The sequence below is a fragment of the Meles meles genome, chromosome 7 (genome assembly GCF_922984935.1).
Source record: "Meles meles chromosome 7, mMelMel3.1 paternal haplotype, whole genome shotgun sequence".
In the NCBI taxonomy this organism is placed as follows: Eukaryota; Metazoa; Chordata; class Mammalia; order Carnivora; family Mustelidae; genus Meles; species Meles meles.
Window position 1 is genome coordinate 129,171,229 of NC_060072.1, and position 26,335 is coordinate 129,197,563.

Genomic DNA, 26,335 nt, shown 5'->3' on the forward strand with positions numbered 1-26,335 from the left:
TAGTCTCTTCTCATATTTTGGAACTGTGTTGTTTCATTGTAATATCCCTCTTTCACTGATAACTTTATTCATCTGAATCTTCTCTCTCTCTCTCTCTCTTTTTTTTTCCCCTTGGTTAGCCTATTGGTTAGCCTAGTGAAAGGTTTGTCAATTTTGTTTCCCTTTTCAAAAACCTAACCCTTAGTTTTGTTTTTTTTCTTTTGTTTTCTTTTAATATATTTTATTTATTTCTGCTCTTATCTTACTATTTTTTTCTTCTGTTAACTTTGACCTTAGTTCAAGTTCCTTGACATGTAAAGTTGGATTGCTTATTTGAGATCTTTCTTTTTTTTTTTAAAGATTTTATTTATTTATTTGACAGAGAGAGATCACAAGTAGGCAGAGAGGCAGGCAGAGAGAGAGAGGAGGAAGGAGGCTCCCCGCGGAGCAGAGAGCCTGATGTGGGGCTCGATCCCAGGACCCTGAGATCATGACCTGAGCCGAAGGCAGCGGCTTAATCCACTGAGCCACCCAGGCGCCCCGAGATCCTTCTTTTTTTTAATGTAGGTGTTTATAACTGTAAGCTTTCCTCTTAGAACAGCTTTTAATGCATCCAATAAATTTTGTATGAAGATATTTTTTTAATTTCTTCTTTGAGCCATTGTTTGTTCAGGAGCATGTTTTGATTTCCATATATTTGTGAATTTCCCAACTTTCCTCCTGTTATTGGTATTAGTTTCATACCACTGTGGATCTACAGTTGGGCCTGGTTGGGTGGGATGCCATCTATTCTCCACATCTAGATGTGCCTCTGGCATGACTCAGCATTCAGGTAAGACCTCTTGGGATTAGGTGGAACCTCAGGCTGTGCTCAGCAATGAGGCAGAGCTGTGGCTAGGTTCGTTCCAGTGATGGACAGGACCATTGGCTATGCTCTGTGTCCTGGCAATACTCTATGCTGAGCTTCAAGGCTGCCCATGGTCACTATTCAGGTGTCCTAGTTAGGCAGAGCTGTTGTCTCTACTTAACAGCTGGGCAGGGCTACTGGCTTGGCTCCCTGTCTGGGTGGAGTCATAGCCTAGGCTGTGGGACCTCCCAGGGCTCACTGATTAGGCTCCCTGTCTGGGTGGGGCCAGAGGCAGTGTACACCTTGGGTGGTGTTGCAGACTTCCTTACCGGTGTGGGCAGGCTATAGAATGGGCTGTACATAGGGCCCTTTTGCTGGGGACCCAGACCCAAACCTAGCCAGTTGAACTCCCTGGCCAGAGGGGGTCATCATTTTGGTTCCGCAAATGGGAAGAGTCACTGGCTAAGGTCTCTGCTCAGGTAGTACCACCAGCAGGACCACAGCTCACCATGATCCCTGCATTATGGACTCCTTTTCCCTCTCTATCAGTGATATCTGGATGTCTAACTCCACTTGTTTCTCCAGGGAGTCCTGTGAGATGAGACCTAAGTGGGCATCCTTAGAAGCACCTGTACCACTGGGGAAGCTGGATGCCCACCTTGGTCTCTTTTTCACAGTGGAGAAACCAGAGGTTCCTGGGGGTACATCTTGGTGCTATGCTGCACTGGCTTTGGGAAGGGGTGATTGTGTCACAGTGAAACTGCGCCTTTTACCCTTCAAATGCATTTTTTTTTAAATGAGCCAAGGGGGGTACTTCAGCCTCACCCCTGGCTCTGGGATTCTTACCAATGTGCCTTATTTATGGATAGTTGCTAGTTGGTCTTTCTCTGAGGGCACTAAACAAAAACCATTTTTCCTGCCATATTGCTGACATCACTCCATCTTTTACGCTTAGAAAGGCCTTCTATATCCATGTTCACATAAAATTCACTTGTATTTTCTATTGTATGTTGGTAGTTTCAGTGTTTTGCAAGTATGTCCTTAATTCATCTGACAACTTATTTTGGTAAATGTTATGAGAAAAAACACCTCCTTTTCCTTAATAACTAATCCGTTTGACACCTTTTAATATAGGCATACCTTGTTTTATCACGCTTCACACTTTTTTTTTTTTTAAACAAATTGAAGTGTTGTGGCAACTGTGCATTGAATAAGTCTCTTGGTGCCATTAAAAAAATTTTTTTCCCCAGCAGCATTTCTCACTTCATGTGTCTGTGTCACCTTTTGGTAATTCTTGCAGTATTTCAAACTTTTTCATTACTACTTGATTTGTTGTGTGAATCTATGGTCAGTGATTACCATTCACTGGAAGATCACATGATGGTTAACATTTGTTAGTAATTAAGTAATTTTAAGTGTAAGGTATATACACTTTTTTTTTTACATAATGCTATTGTGCACTTAATAGATAACAATATTGTATAAACATAACTTTTATATTCAGTGGTGAACAAAAATAGTTCATTTGATTTGCTTTATTGAGATATTTGCTTCATTTTGGTGGTCTGCAACTGAGCCACAGTATCTCCAAGATGTGCCTATAAATGCAGTCTGCTTTAATTTACTATGCTTTCTCACTGAAAGATGCATAGCCCTAGATAACAAAATCTACTTCCTGATTCTGGTGTCTTTCTATTGCTAGTACTTAATGATGTCCATGTTGAGTAGAATCATCAAAGGCAAGGCTCTCTCTGTCACATGTAGCCAGGGATCTGCTTTTATGTTGCCCCTTCATTAAACCATGCACCTGCTCACAGCTGTTCACCCAGCAATGAATGCATGTGACTACATTCATCCAACATACCTTACTAGTTTGCTGTGACCTGGGACTCTCTCCCTTCAGAAACAACTGGCTGTTTCCATCTTGCAGAATTAGCTCTGCCAGGTTCAAAAACCAACTTTTCTTGCAATATAGCAACAAAGTATCTAGGATTACTGTTGACCTATGTCATCTGTGATGCTTCTCTAATTCTAATTTGATGCCTTGTTATTGAAGAGTATTCCCAGCCTCTGGGCACCCCATTTCCTTCAGGTTGGGTTATTTGATTTTTTCTATCCAAGCTACTGTAGACTTGGAAGTAAGCCCTTGTGCTTTGAATATGCTTCTTTTGAGTTTACATTATAAAGCAGCTTCCTAAATTTTCGCCAAATGCATCTTTTACTGTAACCTGAATTCTTAGATAATTTTATTCTAATCAAAATGTTTCTTTGCCTGTACCTGCTTGATTTAGTTCTGCTTTCAATTTGGCATTTTAATCTTCATTATAAACATTATTAGTTTAGTTTAATATCTTCAGTCACCAAGGAGTACCATAAAAGTGGGTTTTTAAACATCTATCCATTTAAAAGAAACTCATTGGATTGAATTTCAACTTTTCTGGGGATTTTGAGATACTGAAATAAATTGAGCAGAAGTTAACAAAGTCTACATGAGGCTTAGCATAAAAAAAGTACATGTGAACTTTAAAGAGCAGTAAAGAAAGCTCTATTATCTTCTCTGTTGTGTATCCATTAAGTAGGCACAGAAATACAAAGGAGGACAGTGCATTTTCTGTATGGAATGAAGGTTTTTACTTAAATCTAGTGTTTGTGTTTTGCCTATTAAAAAGATGTTTAGAAGTGCCTGGATGGCTCAGTCTTTTAAGCATCTGAGTTTTGATTTTGGCTCATGATCTCAGGGTTGTGAGATCGAACCCTGCGTAGGGCTCTGCACTCAGCTCAGAATCTGCTTGATATTCTCTCTCCCTCTCTCTAGCGCCTTCCCCCACTCATGTGTGTGTGTGTGTGCACATGCACACATGCATTCTCTCTCCCTCTCAAGTAAATAAATCTTTAAAAAATAAAAATAAATAAAAAGATATTTATTTGCAGGATGATATGACTTTAATGCAGCCATCCAAATACCTCTGACATTAAGAACATAAATTGTTCCTGAGAGTTATATGATATTTGAATTAAATCATAACCTAGGAGCAAAGGTAGTTTTCATTTAGTAATGCTATCTGGCACAGACCTTTTCTCTAAGGTACTGTTTGCATTGATCTTATAAAGTGTATCTCTTAGAACTGTAGTCATAATGAAATTTGAAGTATAATTCCTTTATCTCACAGATTTTTTTCAGCAAGGTTGCTATTTGGAACTAATTTTCTTCAAGTATTTAGTGACCTTACTATCCAAGAAGAGTAGTTTTGCCTTAGTTATCCAGGGGGCAGATCCAATTAGTTTATCAAAAAAGATAGCTGTTTACAAAAAAAAAAGCTTTGTTTATATTTTGTTCTATTTTATGGGCTAAATAGCCAAAGGATAGAAGATTGAGGTATGACATAATAAAGAATATAATATTATTTTTTCATGCATTAAAGAATAGATCTCACTCCTTTTACTGTATATGCAAAACCTTTCAATACATTTATTAAAAGTATGCATAGTCTTATACATAATAGTTACTAACACCAATATGCTTACCAATTCATAGATAATATAAATACGTTGGCTAATGCAAAGAATTATTTCTACTTTAAATTGTTTTCTCTAGAGGCTTCAGGTGATTTATTTATCAGTAGTAAACTTTAGGTCTAGTAAAAATAAATTATGTCTATGGTTTATATCTAAAACTACCTTTAATTTGCCTGTTTGAAAGAATAAGAGTTAAGTGAACGATGTTGATGAAAATGGGGGAAAATGCCAGGTTTATAAGTAAATTGTGACATTTCAGTAGGTGTGTGTCTTCCCTGTGTCCTCTCTGACTACACAAAGCCACGAGGAAGGTCTGATAAATGAATAGGAGTGGCTTTCATATAATGAAGCATCTTTGAAATGAAAGCAGTACTAACTGAGTATTTATTGTGTGATCATATTTAGTCCTCATAGTGAAGTTTTGGGGGGTGGTATAATTATCCCTGTTTTACATATGAGCAAATCAAAGTTTAGATGTTAACCAGCTTGCCTGTGAGCCCACAGTGTAGTAAGCTGAGAGCAGGAAAACTTGAAATCCAGATTTCACCTATGCGAAAGTCTGTGCTCTTAAATGTAGCCCTCCATCTTCTCATACATCTCTCTTGCTTAAAAGCTAAGCATTTTCAAGACTTATGACATGATTTGATTGCAGTTTTATGCCACAGGAGATATGAAGAGAGAAAAAAATGGTAGTCTAGAAATATTTCTCAGGAAAGAGCAGAGAAGATGAGAGAAGTGTTAGTGATGGCGGCCTGGAGAGAAAACAGTCATCAGGAAATGTCCAGTGCCCCAAACTGTTCTTGCCTGCCTTCTTTCCTAATGTCCAGACCCCAGAATTTGTGGATATGAGCCAATCAAGGTGATCTCATTCTGCTTTGCTGAGGATTTTTTAGTTCTGCGCTTCTCAGGCATACATCAGAATCACCTGGAGAGCTTGTTAAAACACAGGCATCTTGGGCTCACTCTAGAATTTTTGATGAAGTGGGTCTGGGGTAGACCCTAAGAATTTACATTTGTAACAAGTTCCCTGGTGACATGGTTTCCTGCTAGTCTGGGAACCACACTCTGTGGTCTCATTTGTTTAGTCAAGATCCAATGGTTCAAATTGGCAGCGCTTGGAATTACCTGGAGACACAGTTAAAAGCTACCGATATTCAGATGTCATACAGATAATTCGAAACACCAGCTCCAGAGACAATTTCCTGCCCCAATTCTCATACAGGAGTGGGCTTCTGATAACTTTTCACCATTATCAACATCCTACTGCATTGAAAAGTGTAGCCAATCAACAGTGTGTGTGTGGGGGGGGTCCCTACCACTGTAGAAATTAAGTGATGCCAAAGGGGTAATGAAGGTGCTTTGGTTTTGTGCTCCTTTGAGGCTCTGAATAGTATCACTGTTCATGCTTCTCTGTTTATATTGGCTCATAGAAAGCTCTGAATCAGGTATTTAATCTCATGTTAGTGATTCTGTGAAACATACAGAATGCATTTTGTGATCTAGTTTTATTTATGACTCCATATAGTGTTTCAACCCATATTTTATATACATTTGTGTGTCTTTAAGTTTATGGTATTATACTTTATCATATGTATTTTAATAGCATTATATTTTGATAACAAGGTTAGATTTTAAAAGTAATAAAATTAAATTAAGGAAGTGCAAGTAATAATGCTCTCAGAAGTATACTCGTTCTGTGAACTTTGTTTTAATTGGGATACTTTATTATTTACTGATAATTGTTTTCACTTGTATGAAGTAATTTTATTTTCCTCATTATTTGGGCGTAAGATAATTAAAAAGAGTTCTTAAAACTCTACCATTGTAAGATTAAAAGAGAGTACATATAGATGATTTCTTTAGGCAACTGAAAATGGGGTATTTTTGTTTGTGGCATAAAAATATAATTACAGTAATGCAATTTCTGGGATAATAAGGCTTGGGTTCAGATTTTAGATTTTAAACACTGTATCATCATTGCTATTTCTCAGAATTGTCTCTATGTATCTAGTCAAATTTTTTAAAGAATGTAGTGACTACATAGACTGCTTCATAAATATGAGAACTGTAACATGATATTTCCTAAGGTACATTACTTGTGAAGGCATGTTAAAATTTAATTTAAGAGAGATTTTTGTACACGAGTTATGTGGAATGTTTTATGCTAGCAACAAAAGATGCAAGAGTCTTAAATTTAGGAGTACAGATAAGACAGATTTTAAAAATTAGGAAAATTAGGTATAATTTAAAACAGAATTTAAAGGCCATAAAGAAGGTACGGTGTTGGATAGTGCACAAGGAAGAAAAGTCTTATGAAAAAGGTAATGTTTGAGCTGCTCAGAATTTCATCAAGCAGAGATAAAATGGTGGTTATAGCCATTATGGAGGAATGATAAACATTCGTTTTATGACATTCAGACTTAATAATTCAGAGCAAATGGTTGGCAGGGAAATGTTTTATTCCCAGATTCAGTGTCATGGTGACTGGAAGAGTGTTGGTACTAGAATGAGAAATAAAGATTTCATGAGGAGATGATTTGCAAATCACCAGTTAAAGACAAGAAAGAAAAACGATATTGGGGAGGGAACATTCCACTGTCTTAAGAAACATAAACCCTCGAGAGTTTGTGCATGTTCTCTGTGATTATTGGATTACTAGAAATAATCAATGCCAAAAGAGTAAAGCAATCACTGGGGTGTAAGAGAAGAACATGACTGCAGAGAATCTTCTTTGAGTGCAGAGCTAAAAAAGGGAAAGAAAAATATACATGTATGGGCCATATATTTTATAATTCCACTGATATGAAGTGTCCAGAATGGGCACCTCTGTCGAGACCATAGTAAGTACGTGGTTACCCAGACTGGTGGGGTGTGGAATGTACAGTGACCACTAATGGATAGGAAGTCACTTTTGGGGGTGATGAACGTATTGTAGAAAAGTGTTAATGGACTCACAACTCGGTGATATTAAAATCTCTGAATTATGTGCTTTATAAATGTGAACTTTATGGGATATGAATTATATCTCAATAAGATTGTTGTAAAAAATAAGCAGGAAAGGGATAAATTTATTTTAGACTCCTGTATTCCATAGGTGAGAAGTGAAATTTTTTAACACATGATTATATTGAGAATATTCTATCTCTAAAAAGAGGTTAAAATTAAAAGATAATAGAGTGGAGCAGAAAGTGGAATAAAGAAGTCTTGACTAACTCAGTAGAAGGTTGAAAGGAGGAACAAGAAATTAAAAATGTTGGAACATAGGAAAAAATGGTATGGAGGTCCATTAAACCATACAGTTGTAATATTTAAGTTAAATTTGTGTGGACTAAATACTAAAGTCAAAGACTGGATAAAAGGGAACACAAAACAAAACCCAGCTCTGTGGTGCTTACAAGACAAACACTTTAAATGAAAAAGTTTTAGCAAGTTTGAAAATAGTATGATTAAAAAAAAAAAACTTAAGCCAACAAAATAAAAAATAAATAAATTTATGGCATTAAGAGGCCAAAACAAGAAAGGCAGTGGGACAGTGCTAACATTGGAGAAAATAGACATTTGGTCAAAAATGCTACCAGAGACTGAAGACCATTTAGGGGTGCCTGGATGGCTTAGTCAGTAAGCATCTGCCTTCAGCTCAGGTCATGATCTCTGGGTCCTGGGATTGAGCCCCATTTTCGGCTCCCTACTCTGTAGGGAGTCTACTTCTTCCTCAATCCCTTCCCCCTTTCCTGCTCCCAATCTCTGTCTCTCTCAAATAAAAAAGTAAAATCCTTAAAAGAAATGAGAAGATTATTACACTAAACTTAGATTGCCATTTTAAATTGGTGTCTTTTATAATATATCTTTAAACATATAACTAAAAATTTGCAGAATGACCAGAAGACACAGATATAAATACACAAATCATAATTAAAATGGGAGATTTTGATACACTTCTCTCAGAAAGATACTAAACAGAAAAATCAGTGAGCGTGTAGAGGTAAGCTGGACAATTGATTAACTTGAACTAATTCATGTATCTAGAACACTGTATTCAGGCTGTCCAGTAGAAATATAAGGCAAACCATGTATAACTTAAAAATTTTCCAGAAGTTATATTATGCAAAAAGAAAAATAGATGAAATTATTTAAATAGATGAGATTATTTCTGGTGTCTTTCTCTACCCAATATACGCAAACTTCATTTCAACATGTAATAAATACAAAATTGAGATATTTATGTTCCTTTTTATGATCAGTTTTCAATATCCAGTGTGAACTTTACATTTCACATTGCAATTTGAACCCTAAGTTTCTATTGGGAAGAGTTGTTTTCGATGTAGACTTAATAACTTTACAGTTGAAAAGTAAATTCAGGTATTCGAGTTGTTCCAAATATATTTGAGTTCAAGACCAAAATATTATTTTCCTCTCATGTTGTCATCATATTGAGAAACTGGCTCATTGTGTTTACAGCAATTAACCACTCTGATATTAAAGCAACAGCATATCCGTTTCAAAACTTCTTCTGTTCAAGTGAAATAAATTCTCTCTTTGTATTATTAACATCTGAATCAAAGATGTACATCAGGAATTGAAAGAGAACTTTTTAAAAAGTTTTTATTCTAATTCCTACTAACATGCAGTGTTACATCAGTTTCAGGTGTATAATGTAGTTCTCCTTAATTTCCATCACCTGTTTCACCCATTTCCCCCCACCCCCCCCAACCATCAGTTCTTTGTAATTAAGAGTCCATCTCTTGGTTTCTCTCTCTCTTCCCCCCCCCTTTGCTTATTTGTTTTGTCTCTTAAATTCCACATATGAATGAAATCATATGGTATTTATCTTTCTTGGACTTATTTCACTTAGCATTAGATGCTAAAGCTTCATCCATGCCATTGCAAATGGCGAGATTGCATTCCTTTTTATGGCTGAGCAATATTCCCTTTGTGTGTGTGTGTGTGTGTGTGTGTGTGTGTGTGTGTGTGTGTGTATGACATTTTTTTTTCCACACCAAGGTCTTCTTTTATTTCTCCTATATTGATATTATTGACAGATTACAAGATGAACAAATCTTAAGTGAACAGCTCTTGAATTTTTACACACCCATGTACCCAAATAAACACACCCAGATCCAGACATAGAACATTCCCAGTGCCCAGAACTCACTCAGACCCTCCCCAGTCAGACCCCACACCAGAGAGTTCACATAGTTTTGATGTCCATTGCCCTGGGACCCTTTCCCTAATCTGAAACGTGGTGCACTGAGAACTGCCCAGTGTGCTCTCTGGGCCTGGTGTCACTGCACATCTATGTGGCTTTGTGTTATGACAGGCTGTTCCATTTCTTTATCCATTCCTCAATCAGTGGACACGTGGGCTGCCTTCATATTTTGGCTATTGTAAAAGAATCCTACTGTATACATACAGGTACATGTATCCCTTTGAATTAGTGTTTTTGTATTCTTTGGGTAAATACCCAGTAGTGCCATGGCTGGATCATAGGGTAGTTCTATTTTTAACTCTTTGAGGAAACTGTATACAGTTTTCCATAGTGGCTACACCAGTTTGCATTCCCACCAACAGTGCAAGGTTCCCCTTTCTCCACACTCTTGCCAATACCTGTTGCTTCTTGTGTTGTTGATTTTAGACTTTTTGGAAGGTGTGAGGTGGTATCTCATTGTAGTTTTCATTTGCATTTCCCTGATGGCAAGTGATGTTGAATATCTTTTCATGTGTCTTTTGGCCATCTGGATGTCTTTGTAGAAATGTCTTTTCATGTCTTGGCCATTTTTAAATTGGGTTATTTGTATTTTCGGTGTTGTGTCTTTTAAGTTCTTTATGTATTTTGGGTACTGATCCTTTATAGGATATGCCATTTGCAAATATTTTCTCCAATTCTGTATGTTGCCTTTTACTTTTGTTGATTATTCCCCTCACTGTGCAGAAGCTTTTTAGTCCCAATAGTTCATTTTTGTTTTTGTTTCTTTTGTCTCAGGAAACAAATCTAGAAAACAGTTGCTATGGCTGATGTCAGAGAGGTTATTGCCTGTGTTCTCTTCTAGGATTTTATGGTTTCAGGTCTCACATTTAGGTCTTTACTCCATTTTGAATTTATTTTGTGTAATAATAAATGTAAATAATAAATTTACACAAAATTTATTAAGAAAATTCTAGTTTCTTTTGTGTATTGCTATCCAGTTTTCCCAACATCATTTTTTTAAAAAGGTTTTATTTATTTGACAGAGAGATCACAAGTAGGGATAGAGGCAGGCAGAGGCAGAGAAAGCAGACTCCCTCCCACTGAGCCACCCCATCAATGTCACTTTTTGAGTAGACTATCCTTTTCCTATTGGATATTCTTCCTTGATTTGTTGAAAATTAATTGAGCCAATAGTCATGGGTTTACTTCTGGGTTTTTTATTCTGTTCCTTTGATCTCTGTGTCCTTTCTTTTTCTTTTTTTTGCCAATACCATACTATCTTGATCACTGCAGACTTGAAGTCTGGAATTGTGTTGCCTCTAGCTTTGCTTTTCTTTTTCAAGATTGCTTAGGCTATTTGGAGTCTTTTTTTTTTTTTTTTTTTTTTTTTTCTCATTTTATTTATTTTTTCAGCGTAACAGTATTCATTCTTTTTGCACAACACCCAGTGCTCCATGCAAAACGTGCCTTCTCCATTACCCACCACCTGTTCCCCCAACCTCCCACCCCTGACCCTTCAAAACCCTCAGGTTGCCCCAACCTCCCACCCCTGAGTCTTTTTTGACTTCATACAGATTTTAGATTGTTTGTTCTTGCTCCTTAAGAAATGCTGGTTGGGGGCGCCTGGGTAACTCAGTGGGTTAAGCCTCTGCCTTCGGCTCAGGTCATGATCCCAGGGTCCTGAGATCGAACCTTGCATCGGGCCCTCTGCTCATCAGGGATCCTGCTTCCCATTCTCTCTCTGCTTGCTTGTGATCTCTCTCTCTGTCAAATAAATAAATAAAATCTTTGAAAAAAATGCTGGTTGTATTTTGGTAGGGATTGCATTAAATATGTAGATAGCTTTGGGTATTATAGACAATACATTATTTAACGATATTTGTTCTTATAATCCATGAACATGGAATGTCTTTTTATTTCTTTAGAAATAAGTCATTCTTAGATTCATCTTAGAATTATTTCATTATTATTTTATACTTTTCACAGTATAGGTCTTTTACCTTTTTGGTTAGGTTTATTCCTAGGTATCTTATTTTGGGTGCAACTGTACATGGAATTTATTCCTCAGTTTCTTTTTCGCTTCATTATTGGTGTATAGAAATACAACATATTTCTGTACATTGATTTTGTAGCCCGTGACTTTGTTCAGTTTATCAGTTCTAGCAGTTTTTTCATATAGTCTTTCAGATTTTCTATATATAGTATCATGTCATCTGCAAGTAGTGAGTTTTACTTCTTTCTTACCAATTTTGATACTTTTATTTCTTTATGTTGTCTGATGGCTGTGGCTAGGACTTCCAATACTATGTTGAATAAAACTGAGAGTTCCTGATCTTAGAAGCTCTCAGTTTTTTCCTAGTAAGGATGGTGCTAGCTGTGAGTTTTTCTTATGTGGTCTTTATTATGTTGAGGTATGTTACCTCTAAACCTACTTTGTTGAAGTTATTTATCATGAATGGATGTTGTACTTTGTCAAATGCTTTTTCTGCATCTATTGGAATGATCATGTAGTTCTTATCTTTTATTGGTGTGATTTATCACATTGATCGACTTGTGAATATTAAACCACCCTTGCAATCCAGGAGTAAACCCCACTAATCGTGGTAATGATTTTTTTTTTTAATGTATTGTTGGATTTGGTTTGCTAGTATTTTATTGAGGATTTTTTGCATTCATGTTCATCAGGGATATTGGCCTGTAGTTCTCTTTTTTAGTGGTGTCTTTATCATACAGTTTTGGTACTAGAATAATGCTGGGCTCATAGAATGAATTTAGAAATTGTCTGTACTTTTCTATTTTCAGAATAGTTTGAGGAGAACAGTAGTAATTCTTCTTTATGTGTTTGGTAGAATTCCTCTGTGAAGCCACCTGGTCTCAGTCGACTTGTGTTTATTGGGACTCTTTTGGTTATTGATTCAATTTCTTTTCGGATTATTGGTCTGTTCAAATTTTCTATTTCTTCCTGTTTCAGTTTTGATAGTTGATATGATTCTGGGAATTTATCCATTTCTTCTAGGTTGTCCAATTTGTTGGCATAGAGTTTTTCATAATATTCTCTGATAATTGTATTTTTGTGGTACTATTTCTCCTCTCTCATTTGTGATTTTTTAATTTAAGTCCTTTCTTTTTTTTTTTTTTCTTGTAAGTCTGGGGAGAAGTATAAGAATTTTATTGCTTTTTTTCAAAGAGCCATCTCCTGATTTCATTGATCTGTTTTTTGTTTGCTTTTTTAGTTTCTGTATCACTTATATCTGCTGTAATTGTTATTACCTTTTTTATTTTTTTTGCGGGTTTTAGGTTTTGTTTGTTGTTCTCTTTCTAGCTCCTTTACGTGTAAAGTTAGGTTGTTTATTTGAGGTTTTGGTTGCTGTGAACTTCTTTCTTAGAATCACTTTTGCTGTATCCCAAAGGTTTTAGACCACTATGTTCTCACATTCAGTTGTTTTTATGTACTTTTTTATTTCTTCTTTGATTTCCAGGTTACCTAATCAATGTATAATAACATGTTATTTAACCTCTGTGTATTTATGCTCTTTCTAGATTTTTTTCTTATAGTTGACTTCTAGTTTCGTAGTGTTGTGTTTTTTATTGTTTTTTTTTTCTATTTCAAATTTTTAATTAATTAATTAATTTATTTTTTCAGTGTAACAGTATTCATTGTTTTTGCACAACACCCAGTGCTCCATGCAATACGTGCCCTCCCTATTACCCACCACCTGGTTCCCCCAGCCTCCCACCCCCGTCCCTTCAAAACCCTCAGGTTGTTTTTCAGAGTCCATAGTCTCTTATGGTTCGCCTCCCCTTCCAATTTCCCTCAACTTCCTTCTCCTCTCCATCTCCCAATGTCCTCCATGTCATTTGTTATGTTCCACAAATAAGTGAAACCGAATGATACTTGACTCTCTCTGCTTGAATTATTTCACTCAGCATAATCACTTCCAGTCCCGTCCATGTTGCTACAAAAGTTGGGTATGTTGGGGGCACCTGGGTGGCTCAGTGGGTTAAAGCCTCTGCCTTCGCCTCAGGTCATGATCCCAGGGTCCTGGGATCGAGCCCCATATCGGGCTCTCTGCCCAGCAGAGAGCCTGCTTCCTTTCCTCTCTCTCTGTCTGCCTCTCTGCCTACTTGTGATTTCTCTGTCAAATAAATTTAAAAAAAAAGTTGGGTATGTTGGGGGGAGGTGGGGTAGGGAGAGGGGGAGGGGGTTATGGACATTGGGGAGGGTATGTGCTATTGTGAGTGCTGTGAAGTGTGTAAACCTGGTGATTCACAGACCTGTACCCCTGGTGTTTTTTATTTTTAATCTCTTCTGTCACCCTGTATATTTTGATGGGAGTGTTTAGTCCATTTATATTCAAAGTAATTAGATAGGCATGTATTGTTGCCATCTTATATTATTAATTTTATGTCCTTTTTTATGAGTTTCTTTACAGATTTTTTACAGAAATACTCATTTTTATTGCTTTTTTGTTTCCTACCTTTATACCAAAACTTTTGATCTCTCCTTTCCACTCAAAGAGTTCCCATTAATATTTCTTCCAGGTCTGGAAGTGCCTGGCTGACTCAGTGGGTTAAAGCCTTTGCCTTAGGCTCAGGTTGTGATCCCAGAGTCCTGGAATCTAGCTCACATCAGGCTCTCTGCTCTGCAGGGAGCCTGCTTCCCTTCCTCTCTCTCTGCCTGCCTCTCTGCCTACTTGTGATCTCTCTCTGTCAAATAAATAAATAAAATCTTTTTAAAAAATTAAAAAAAAATATTTCTTCCAGGTCTGGTTTACTGGTCACAAACTCCTTTAGTTTTTGTTTGGAGAAACTCTTTTTCTTTCTATTCTGAATGATAGCCTTGTTGCGTAGAGTGTTCTTGGCTACAGATTTTTCCCATTCCAAACTTTGATTATATCATGGCACTTTGGGTTGCAGAGTTTCTGGTGAAAAATCTCCTACTAGCCTCATGGGTTTTCCCTTGGAGGTTGCTGATTTCTTTTGCTGCTTTTAAGAATTTTTTTTTCTTCTTTATCATTATATTTTGCAGGGTTGATTCTATTATGTCTTTGTTTGGCCTTTTATTGATTTTGATGGGAGTTCTTTGTGCCTTCTGGATCTGGATGTCTGTTTCCTCCTCCATATTAAGGAACTTTTCAGCTATTATTTCTTTAAATAAATTCTCTTCCTCCTTTTCTCATTCTTCTTCTCAGACTCCTATAATATGAATGTTTTTATGTTTGATGGTGTTTGATGGTGTCCCTGAGTTCCCTAAGTCTAATCTCATTTGGTGTAATTCTTTTTCTCTCTTTTGTTTAGCCTGATTACTTTCCATTATTCTGCTTTCTAGGTCCCTAATTCATTCTTCTGCTTCTTTAATCCTCCTCCTCATTTCATCAAACGTGTTTCTCGTTTTGTTTATTGAGCCTTTTAATCTCCACTATGTTATTCGTCATCTCTGTGTTAAGGGTTGAACTCATGTCTTCCACTTTTTTCCTAAGTCCTTGTGATCATTGCTTTGAATTTTCTATCAAGCATATTACTTATATCTGCTTTTCTTAGATCTCTGGCCATGGCGTTGTCCTGTTCTTTCATTTGGGATAAATATCTTTTTTTAAAAAAATTCATTATTTTTTAAAATTTAAATTCAGTTAGTGCAGGGATAAATTTCTGTCTTCTCACATTGTCTGCCTCTTTGTGTCTGTTTCTGTGTGTCAAGTCAGTCAGCTATGTCTTCTGCTCTTGGAAGCAGTGACTTTGTGAAGAGGAGATCCCAGAGTGCCCTGCAGTTTAGTGTACCCTGTCACCAGAACCTGGTTCTTCAGGAGAGTATCCTATATGTGATGCTTATGTCCTGCTATTATGTCTGAGTCACTTTTCCTTTTTTCTTTCTTTTTTTTTTTTTTGAGTCAGACTTTATTTATTTTTTCAGCTTAACAGTATTCATTGTTTTTGCACAACACCCAGTGCTCCATGCAAAACGTGCCCTCCCTATTACCCACCACCTGTTCCCCCAACCTCCCACCCCTGACCCTTCAAAACCCTCAGGTTGTTTTTCAGAGTCCATAGTCTCTTATGGTTCGCCTCCCCCTCCAATTTTTTTTTTTTATAAACATATAATGTATTTTTATCCCCAGGGGTACAGGTCTGTGAATCACCAGGTTTACATACTTCACAGCACTCACGATAGCACATACCCTCCCCAATGTCCATAACCCCCTCCCCATCTCCCAACCACACCTCCAACCATAAGTGACTCTTAATCTCACAAAACAAACTGGGGGTTGATGGGGGGAGGTGTACTTTTCCTTTTTTCTGCACTGACTCTCTGCCTATGGGCTCTGTTTGCTCTTTGTGGTGTTGGCTGGACACAAGCCGGCCAGCTCTGGTGGGGGTTGTCTGCTGGGGACCTTGGGGGTGTGGTGGCAATGTTAGCAAAATTTGCATAGGGCCCGTGTTTTATGCTGGATCCCAGTGTGCTGTGGTGGCAGGGAGCTGCAAGCAGGATGACTGTGGGTGCGAGCCTGGGCTCAGCATGCATTGATGATTAGGCATTGCTGGGCTTGGTTTGTGAAAGTGACTGGTGGCATGCAGCTGGGCTTTGTTTGGAAGCTGGGTAGGGCTCATGGAGGCAGCTGTGTTCCAGGTGGCTGGTTGTGCTGTGCAGGCAGCCTTAACAAAATTTGCTCTGAGACTGCAAGTGTCTATGCAGCCCAAATTCCTGCAGAGTCTCTGTGTTTATGTTGAGGGCCAGGGGAGGAAAATGGTTTTCAAGGATGTCCCCCAACATGGTCCAAAATCAATATGAACAGATATGTCTCTCATTTACCCCTATTATTGTATAGACAGCCTTTAAATTTGCCTCTCCACTCAGGCTGGTGTCTATTTAAGGGCGGCAACTTAATATTCCTTATCCTCTTGGCTCACTGAGTCAGGTGACCTCCAAAGCTCAAGTTCCAAGTCCCACTGATTTTATAAGCTTCAAGAATTCAGCCTCTCTGGTTTTTAAAGCCACATGTTATGAGGATTAGTCTTCCCCATGTGAGTGAGCCCTCTGGTGCAAGGACCCATTTCTTTGCCCTCTCTGCTTTTGCAGCTTTCTCCCTGCTTCAGGCAGCCTCCCTCTGCCTTTCTGACCTTCTGAACCTTTCAGATGCAGCTGCTTCTTTTCATTTAATTGTGGAGTTTGTTCATTTAATCTTAGGATCACTCTCTGTTTTCTTGACTTGGATGTGGATGGTATCCAGTTGTAAATGTGGGACAGGGTGAACCCAGGGTCCTGAAAAGCAGCTTTAAATTCATTAATATCAACAAAGCATTCTTGGAATTCTTTTTGTAGATTTGTCGACCCCGTATATAATGCTACCAATTATATCTCAATTAAGCTACATGTTGATTTATGTTAGAAAACATGTAATATCATTACTATCAATTTGTACTATGAAAACCTTCAATTTCAATATGAATTCTTGTGCTTGCCACTTTTGTGATCTGGGTTACAGTGTCATAAGTGAGCTTTTTTCTTTCTCGAAGTTTTAGGTTTAGTTTGTCCATATGCAGTGTGATGTTGATATAGGTGAGAAAATGTAAATCACACTGCCAGTTTTTCTTTGATTATTGAGAATTTGGTAAACATTCCTTTTGTTTCAAAGAAATCTTGAATTGGAGTTAGTAATATAGTATTTTTTAATGAAATGATTCCATTATTTAACCAACAAACTCTGACAAAGAATGTACATGTAATCATTAAATTCATTGCCTTCTACCTCCTTCAGTGGTTCCATAATCTCAACATGATTCAAAGCATTAGTTTGTAAATACTGAACGACTTTAACAATAAAATCCATGAAACTTCATGTAGAGTCTGACACAGTACTATATGGATATGCTGTAGAGAATCCCACATATCATAAGTTTAGTTTAAGAGACATAAATATGACCAAATATAAATGTGATCAGAACTAGAAGTGGATACATTTTGGTAAAAAATACTTTTTTATTTATTTATTTATTTTTTTTTTTTAGCTTTGTTTCTTTTTTTTTTTTCCATTTTATTTATTTTTTCAGCGTAACAGTATTCATTCTTTTTGCACAACACCCAGTGCTCCATGCAAAACGTGCCCTCCCCATTACCCACCACCTGTTCCCCCAACCTCCCACCCCTGACCCTTCAAAACCCTCAGGTTGTTTTTCTGAGTCCATAGTCTCTTATGGTTCGCCTCCCCTCCCCAAAAATACTTTTTTTTTTAATAAGATGCAGGGTAAGTAAGAGAAGTACGTAAGCAGAGAAAATAAGAGGTATTATAAATCATCAAGTATTGGAGACTATTGTTCTTTGGAGGTTCTAATTAGAAAGTCAAAATCACCACATTAGAGAAAGCCCAAGTTCTACTCTGATTGCCATGTGTCCTCTAAAAATAAATTTAAACTGCACACATCTCCTCTGTTAGATGAAATCTAGTTGGCAAGCAAAAACAAAAGAAATTTTGGTTCCTTTAACAATTATATAACAACTGTTAAATTTAGAATTATGGTATTGGGAAGACCTTAAATCCTATCATTTCCAATTTGTTTGTCTTTCCTAATTCTGATTTGCAATATAAGCTTAAAACCCAGATTATAAAGTATAATATCATTCTTTTAATGTTCTAAAACAAAACCTTACTCCATCTATTGTAAGTCTCTTGCATTTCTTTCTTAGTTTAGCTATACTTGATTTATAATATTCCAAAAGCAAAATAATTTTTTTCTGAAGATTGAATTCCATCTTTTTTTCCCTCTGAATTTGGAAATTTACATTCACTGAACTCTTTTGTTCCAAATGCTGTATTGAAAGCTGAGGTACCTGAGACAGAAAAGATACCTCTTTACCTTTAAAGGGCTCACGGTGTAATAGGAAAAATGGATTCTATGCCAGTTTTTACTGCCAGGTATGCAGTTGGCCTCTTTGATGTCATGGTGAACTCATCCTGGACATGGGCAGGGCTGGTGATGCACCCGAGACCAGCAAAAATGAAGCCATTATTGTCATCTCTAAACTCACAGGGACAAAGGAAGGAGACTGGGTTGTACAAACACAGGAAAAGCTGGAGCTGCAGAAGGGGCATTGCCCCCAAAGGGAAAAACCCTTAAAAGAGCTCCCTATCAGAACCTTGGTGATGCATAGAGCATGGGGTTGTGGATATAAATACCCTGGATGATTTTTCCTCCCACCCTCCAGTCTCTTACTAGTGTCTTATATTAGCCAAACTGAACTGGAAGTCGGAAGCTCACAGATCCTGCTTTCATTGAATAATTACCTAACCTTTGAAACTGAGTTGAAAATCAGCTCTCCTAGGAAAGTTTTCCTGGTCCCTTTCCCTAGTCTGATTCAAATAATTCTTCTATGGGTGTTATTTCTATTACAGCATATGTCCCTGAATACCATCCATATCGGCTTACTTGCCTGCCTCCTTCATGATACTGTGAACATCTCAAAGGAAAAGGTGTTGATGAATTTGACTGTTGTAGTCAACACCTAGCATAGGGCTTATCTCATATCAGGTGGCTAGGTGAAAAGGGATACCATCAATGATGAAAAGACAACAAAAATGAAACATTTAATATTTGTGCCGAAGGAGAAGAGTCCTTTAAAAAGACAGCTGAAGGCAAAGCCAAAGGAGATCGGTGACAATAATAAAATCTTGAGGATAAAAATATTTTTCTTTTCCAAGCTGCTATAGATGGAATTGTAGTGCTTTTATGAATTATTTCCTTCTGTGTGATATTCTTAACTCACATGCACTAGTACATTACTTTTATTCACTTTGGATATATTTAACATGAGTTGTATAAAGTTTCTCATAAAAAAAAAGAAAAATGTCTTGAACTAGAATTTCTTTGGGAAAATCGTTAGGTTTAAAATTAAATTTTCTCTTATTCTCTTTAGAGATCTAAATTTCCTGCCAGGGATTACTTCTCAGTCTCTTTTAAATTAAATACAAAGTTTTCTAACCAAACACAGTCATACTGTTGGCTAGGATGTCATGACCTCAAAATAGTACTCTGGGAAAGCTTTTATCGAGTTAACTAGAAAATGTAGATTTTAAAAATTAAATCATTTATCTTATTCCTAAATTATTTTAAATTCTTAAATTCAGTGCTTTAATTTTTTATCAACAAAACTTCTGGAACATCTGCATATGAACACCCAGTAGTTCTAGTCAGTGGAATCGGCCTATTTCAAAGCCCTGTCTAAAATGAAAGGGCATGATAAGCTTTTTAGGAGATGGAAATATCGGGTCCTAAGGTGTCCTGTACTAGACTTATTCAGTGTTCATGTTCAAATCAAGAAAGAATTCTCTTTAAACAGTACATAACTGCTGTAGCTTGCTATCATTTGCATTTCATTGATAGTGTTGCTTTCATGAGATTTTCATTGTAACAATTCTTACTCCTATCATTAGAAAAACAGAATCAGCAGCCCAATGCTGTGGTGGTGTTTGTTTACACTTGAAGACTTCCTACATGATCTACATCTTTTACATATTCAGAATTTAGATTAGCCTTTCCATTACAGACCAGTGATGCTATAAATAACTGATAATGGCAATTGTTGATGAAGGGTGCTGTAGAATAATGCAAAGGTCAAAGTATGATAATTCACGATCATCCTTAACAAAGTGTACAAGGCATTAAAATACTGTTACTGAACTCCGCTGGCAAAGCACAGGGAAGGAACTGCACAACAGGAATCCCCTCAAGTAAACGTGACTGTGAGGAGGTTAAGGACAAGAACCAAATTGTCTCTCTCATGGTGAATGTCTAAATCCGAGGGTCAGCTTTTTGTGGATAATGCAGGAGAATAGATAGTTTTATGTACCATGGCTGTGAGCTGTCCATGCTCTAGTACTAATTTAATCTCTGGTTAAGTGTAGCGCTGCTTTAAAAAAAAAACAAAAACATGGTACAGAAGTAGGAGTGTTTGGGTTCTGGAGACAGCATAGCTTTTAACCTCTTGCAACGTCTTTCCAGTTGTGAAATAAAGGAATCATTTACATTTTGAGCATATGACACTTTTTTGTTTTCCAGACCCTGGTAATATTGAAGGAGTAAGAATCTGACCAGAAAACTTTGCTTCATTTGCATATATGTGATTGTCATTTACATCTGACCAGCCTATTACCTGCTAACAAGCTGCTTGTACTTACTTTTATCCCCCTACACTAGCAGGCTTATGCTGATTTTAGATTACAGACTAAGGAAAACTGCCTTTTACAGGACAGTATCTTTACACAGTTGTCTCTATTACAGATACTACTTTTTTGAGACAGAGTGCTATATTTCTGCTCCCTTCAGTTTCTCCTTTGACTTTCAGTTCCTATATTCCTATAACTGAATTAACTGGCCAATAACTAGGCAAGGAGGCTTAAATACAGCTGTGCTTCTCAGTCATTGCCATGTCTTTGCACCTGTAGGAAACTATAATATAAGTAATACTCTGGGTAAATTAGAGGAGATTTGAGGGGGTATTTATATATATGATGATAAGATTAAAAAGTCTTTTTTTAATGGAATAATGGTAAGAGAAAGCGAAACTTTGGAAGATACTAAACATTGGATTTCAATAGAGCTAACGCTTTTTTAAAAATAATAAAACCTTAAATTTGTATTGTGCTAAATTTTTTCTTTAAGATTTTATTTATTTATTTGAGAGAGAGACAGTGAGAGAGAGCATGAGAGGTGAGAAGTCAGAGAGAGGAGCAGACTCCCCATGGAGCTGGGAGCCCCATGCGGGACTTGATTCTGGGACTCCAGGATCATGACCAGAGCTGAAGGCAGTTGCTTAACCAACTAAGCCACCCAGGTGCCCCAATCGTGCTAAATTTTTTAAAAATTTTCTTATTGTGATAAAATGTATACCACATGACATTTTACATACATTGCACGTGTTCCTTGTTGATAACACTGATTTTTTATTTTTGATAATAACCATTTTATGCATGTAAAGTGGTTTTATGGTTTTGATTTTGCATTTCTCTAAGGATAGTGACATTGCCCATCTTTTTATTGTTTATTGGTAATTTGCATGTCTGTCAAATCCTTTGTCCATCTTGAATTGGGTTTTTAGTTTTTTGTTGTTGTGTTGTAGGAGTTCTTTATATAGTCTGGATTTTAATCTCTTATCAGAATATGATTTGCAAATATTTTTCTCAGATTCTGTGGGTTTACTTTTCATTTTGTTGGTAGGGTCCATTGATGCACCAAAGTATCAATTTTGATGTAGCACAATGTATTTATTTTTTGTTGTTGTTGTCTTTGCTTTTGGTGTCATCTCCAAGAAACTGTTGCCAAATGCAGACACCGGGTCTTTCCCCTAAGTTTTCTCATGAGAGATTTATAACTTTTACATTTAAGACTTTGATTTAGTTTGAGTTTATAAGCAAGGTAAATGTCCACTTTAGTTATTTTGCAAATGGATATCTAGTTTTCCCGGCCCCATTTATTGAGAAGACTGTCCTTTTCCCATTGACTAGTCTCGATACTCTTGTCAGAATTTGACCACATATGTGAGGATTTATTTCTGTACTCTTTTTCCTAGTCTATTGGTCTTTATGTCTGTCTTTATGACAGTGTTATTCTGTTTTGCTTATTGTGGCTTACCACATATTTTGGTAAATTTTGATTTCAAGAAGTATAAATCCTCTAACTTTGTTCTTCTTTTTCAAGATTGTTCTGGTTGTTTGGGTCCCTTGAGATTCACATGAATTTTAGGATGGATTTATTTAGTTTTGTGGAAAAAAAATTATTGGGATTTTGGTAACAATTACATTAACTATGTAAATTCCTTTGAGCATTATTATATTTTCGTAATATGAAGTCTTCTGATAAATGAACGGGATGTTATCTCATTATTTTGTCTTTAAATTCTTTCAGAAATATTTTATAGTTTTTCAGTGTACAGGTATTTTGCCTTTTTGGTTGAGTTTGTTACTAAACATTTTATCCTTTTTCATGTGCTTATAAATAGGATAGTTGTTTTTTTTTAATGCTTTTGCGGATTATTCAGCATTAGTGTGAAAGCACAACTGGTTTTTGCATGCTGATTTGTATTCCACAATTTTGCTTAATTTCTTTATTCTATGAGGTTTGGTTTTGGTGGAAGCTTTCATGTTTCCTACATAGACGATTGTATTGTCTGCAGAGGTTACTTTACTAGTTTTTCTTACAATTTGGATGTCTTTTGTTTCTTTTCCCTGCTTAATTCCTCTGTTTAAGAACTTCCAATAATATGTTAAATAGCAATTGTGAAAGCAATCCTTGTTTTGTTCCTCTGAGGAAAAGCTTTCAGTCTCTCACCACTGAGTCTGATGTTAACTGTGGGCTTTTCATATTTGGCCTTTATTATGTTAGGTAGTTTCCTTTTGTTCCTACTTTGTTGAGTATTTTTATTATGGAAGGGTGTTGGGGTTTTTCAAGTGCTTTTTCTGCATCAGTTGAGATAATTATATAGTTATTTTCCTTCTGTTGATGAGGTAGGTTACACTGATTGATTGTTATATGTTAAACTATCCTTGCATTATAGGAATAAATCCCACTTGGTCACGGTGTACAATTTTTTCTTTCCTGCTGCATTCTGCTTGCCAGTATTTTGATGGACATTTTTACATATTTATCAGGGAATTGGTCAGTAGGGGGTTTTATGTATATATATTTTAGTGTCTATCTATATTTTTGTCTTTGTGCTTATCTTTGCTATCAGGGAAGTACTGGCCTCATAGGGTGAGTTAGGAAGTGTTCTCTTCAATTTTTTGAAGGAGTTTATTTACTTACAGTCCTGGCATATTTACTTACAGTCCCTTTCCTGTGTTTTATATCTTGTGTTTTGGGGGGGGGGGTTGAAAATCAGACATTTGTTAAAACAGCCACCTCTCTGAGTCTTTAAAGAATTACAAGCCTATCAAAACAATGTTGTTACTTTTGCTTTGTTCTGTCTTATGCCTTTCAGTAGGATTAAGAGAGAAAAAAAAAAAAGAGTCCACACACATATATACATTGCATTTATAATATAAAATATATAAGATATATAAAATTGCAAATATATATAATTTTTAAGAACATCATTTTAATCTATCAGAATTCCTAGCTTATGTTATTTCTTCAGGCTTTCTAAAGATATTCCTTCAGTTTTTGTTTTTTTGTTTTGTTTTGTTTTGTTTTAGCATTTCTTGTGGTAAAGGTCAGCCAGCAAATGATTCCCCTTCTTTATTCAATTTAAAAGTTTCTTTATTTCCCTTTTGGTTTTGAAAGACAGTTTCACTGGGTGTAGAATTTTTGTTTTTATTCAACACTTTGAAAAGAAATTTCAATATTTTCAATCATTTCAGGTATCTATTTTTATTCATATTTATGTTTATCTTTATTAAATGAATCATTTTTCTTTGCTTACAAGATTTTCTCTTTATGTTTGGCTTATAACCTTTGGGGTATGGTGTATCTATTATTAAACTTTCTAGATCCTTGCATTGTTTTCTACCAAACTTAAGGTTTTCAGTCATTTATCTTTTCAAATATTTTATCTTTCCTGTCTGGGATTCCATTTATATCAATATTGTACTGTTTTGTATTGTGTAATAAGTTTCTAATGTAGTGTTAATTTTTTTCAATCAGTTATCCTTGTGATTCTTGAATTGATAACTTTACTGATGTAAAGTTTATTCATTCCTTTTTGACAATATCCAAACTATTGTTGAGCTCATGTATCATCTTATGTTTTAATTTTGATTGCTGTACATTTCACTCTCTGAATTATAGTAGTTTGGTTATTTAGAGTTCCCATTTTACTCTTGAGATTATCTATCTGTACATTCATTGATACCATAATGTTCTTCAGTTTATTTGAATAATTTTCCTTTAGTTCATTGAATATATTTATGAGAGGTGGCATAAAAATCTTTGTCTGATATGTCCAACATATTTACCCATTTGGTTATTTTTTAGTCCATAATGATCACACTAAATTTTGTTCCTGCATGTCTAGAAAAAAAAAAAATTTATGTCTAGAAATTTTTTCTTGAAAACTGGATATTATTGATAATATATTTTAGTGACTCTGGATTCTGTCATGTTCATATGAAGATTTTTGCTTCTTGTTTTACTAAGTGGTTAATTTATCTGGTTTCAAACTGTAAACTTTATCTCTTGCACCATACGCAACTACTCCTATCTCTGCTCTGTTTTTATGGCTTTCCACTGTTGGTTTTTTGTGCATTCCTTCTCTATTTTTCTGTGCTCTGTCAGTTTTCTCAGATCAAAAAGCCACAAAACCAATATCCTTATAGATGAGTGCTGAAAAGATTGAATTTTTTAAAAATCAGGTCAGCCTTAATAAATAAATACATTTACCACAAACACGCCTGGCTCTTATTGTTTCAGGAAATATTAAGAATTCTCTCTTATTTTTGCATGACATTGAAATCAATAAAGAAGAAGTGGTATATATACACCATGGAATACTATGCAGCCGTCAAAAGAAATGAAATCTTGCCATTTGCGATGACGTGGATGGAAATCAATAACTAATGGCTATATCATTTGCATAACATACCGAAATTTTAATTTTCAAGTAATTTTGTGTCTTCTACCTTACTTCTATTTGTAATGCATCTGTGTGATATATTAAGCCCCTCTTTGTATCTGTATCTATATCTATGATTCTTCCCTTATGTGCAAGATGAACTCTGCTTCATTCTCTAGAATTAATGCCATTGGATTTGTTACAGTTGAGGGACTTAAAGGACATACAAAAATACCCATATTTTACATTACAGTATACTTTTGGTTTTATACATTCTATGGGCGTGGACAAACGTGTAATGGCATCTATCCACCATTAATGGAGAGTACCTTAATTGTCCTAAAAATCCTCTGCTCAGCCTGTTCATTCTTCCGCTTCTCCCTGCCAAAGCCCTGGCAATTACTAACCTTTATTGTCTCTGTAGTTTTGCCTTTTTTAGAACATCACATAGTTGGAATCATACATCATGTCGCTTTTTCCAGCTGGCTTTTTCAGTGAATAATATGCACTTGAGTTTCCTCCTTGCCGTTTCATGGCTTCATAGTTCATTTCTTTTTAGTGCTGAATAATATTCCATTGTTCGGTGTACCAAAGTTTATTTGCCTACAGAAGGACATTTGGTTGCTCCCAAGTTGTGGCAATTGTGTATAAAGTTGCTATAAACATCCATGTGTGGGTTTCTGACTGGAAATAAATTTTCATCTCCTTTGGCTAAATAACAAGGAGCATAATTTCTGGATCATATGAATAAGAATATGTTCAGTTTTGTAAGGAACTATCAAACAGTCTTTTTTAAAAAATATTTATTTGACAGAGAGAAATCACAAGCAGTCAGAGAGGCAGGCAGAGAGAGAGGAGGAAGCAGGTTCCCTGCGGAGCAAAGAGCCTGATGCGGGGCTTGATCCCAGGGCCCTGAGATCATGACCTGAGCCAAAGGCAGAGGCTTTAACCCACTGAGCCACCCAGGCACCCCTCAAACAGTCTTTTAAACTGGCTAGACAGTTTTGCATTCCCACCATTAACATATGAGAATTCCTGTTACTCTATATCCTTGCCAGCATTTGGTGTTGTTAGTTTCTGGATTTTGGCCATTTTAATAGGCATATAGTAACATCTCATTGTTCTATTTTATTTATTTAAGGTTTTATTTATTTGTCAGAGAGAGCACAAACCAGGGGTGTGGCAGGCGGAGGGAGAAGCAGGCTCCTCACTGACCCAGGAGCCCTATGCAGGACTTGATTCCAGGACTCTGGGATCATGACCTAAGGCGAAA

General features: G+C 36.2%; 1 protein-coding gene across 3 annotated transcripts in view; it reads left to right on the top strand.

The window, feature by feature from the left end:
- Nucleotides 1-26,335, top strand: part of MALRD1 (MAM and LDL receptor class A domain containing 1) — an 800,866-nt gene that overhangs the window by 267,991 nt on the left and 506,540 nt on the right. The gene's annotated exons all lie outside the window — the stretch shown is intronic.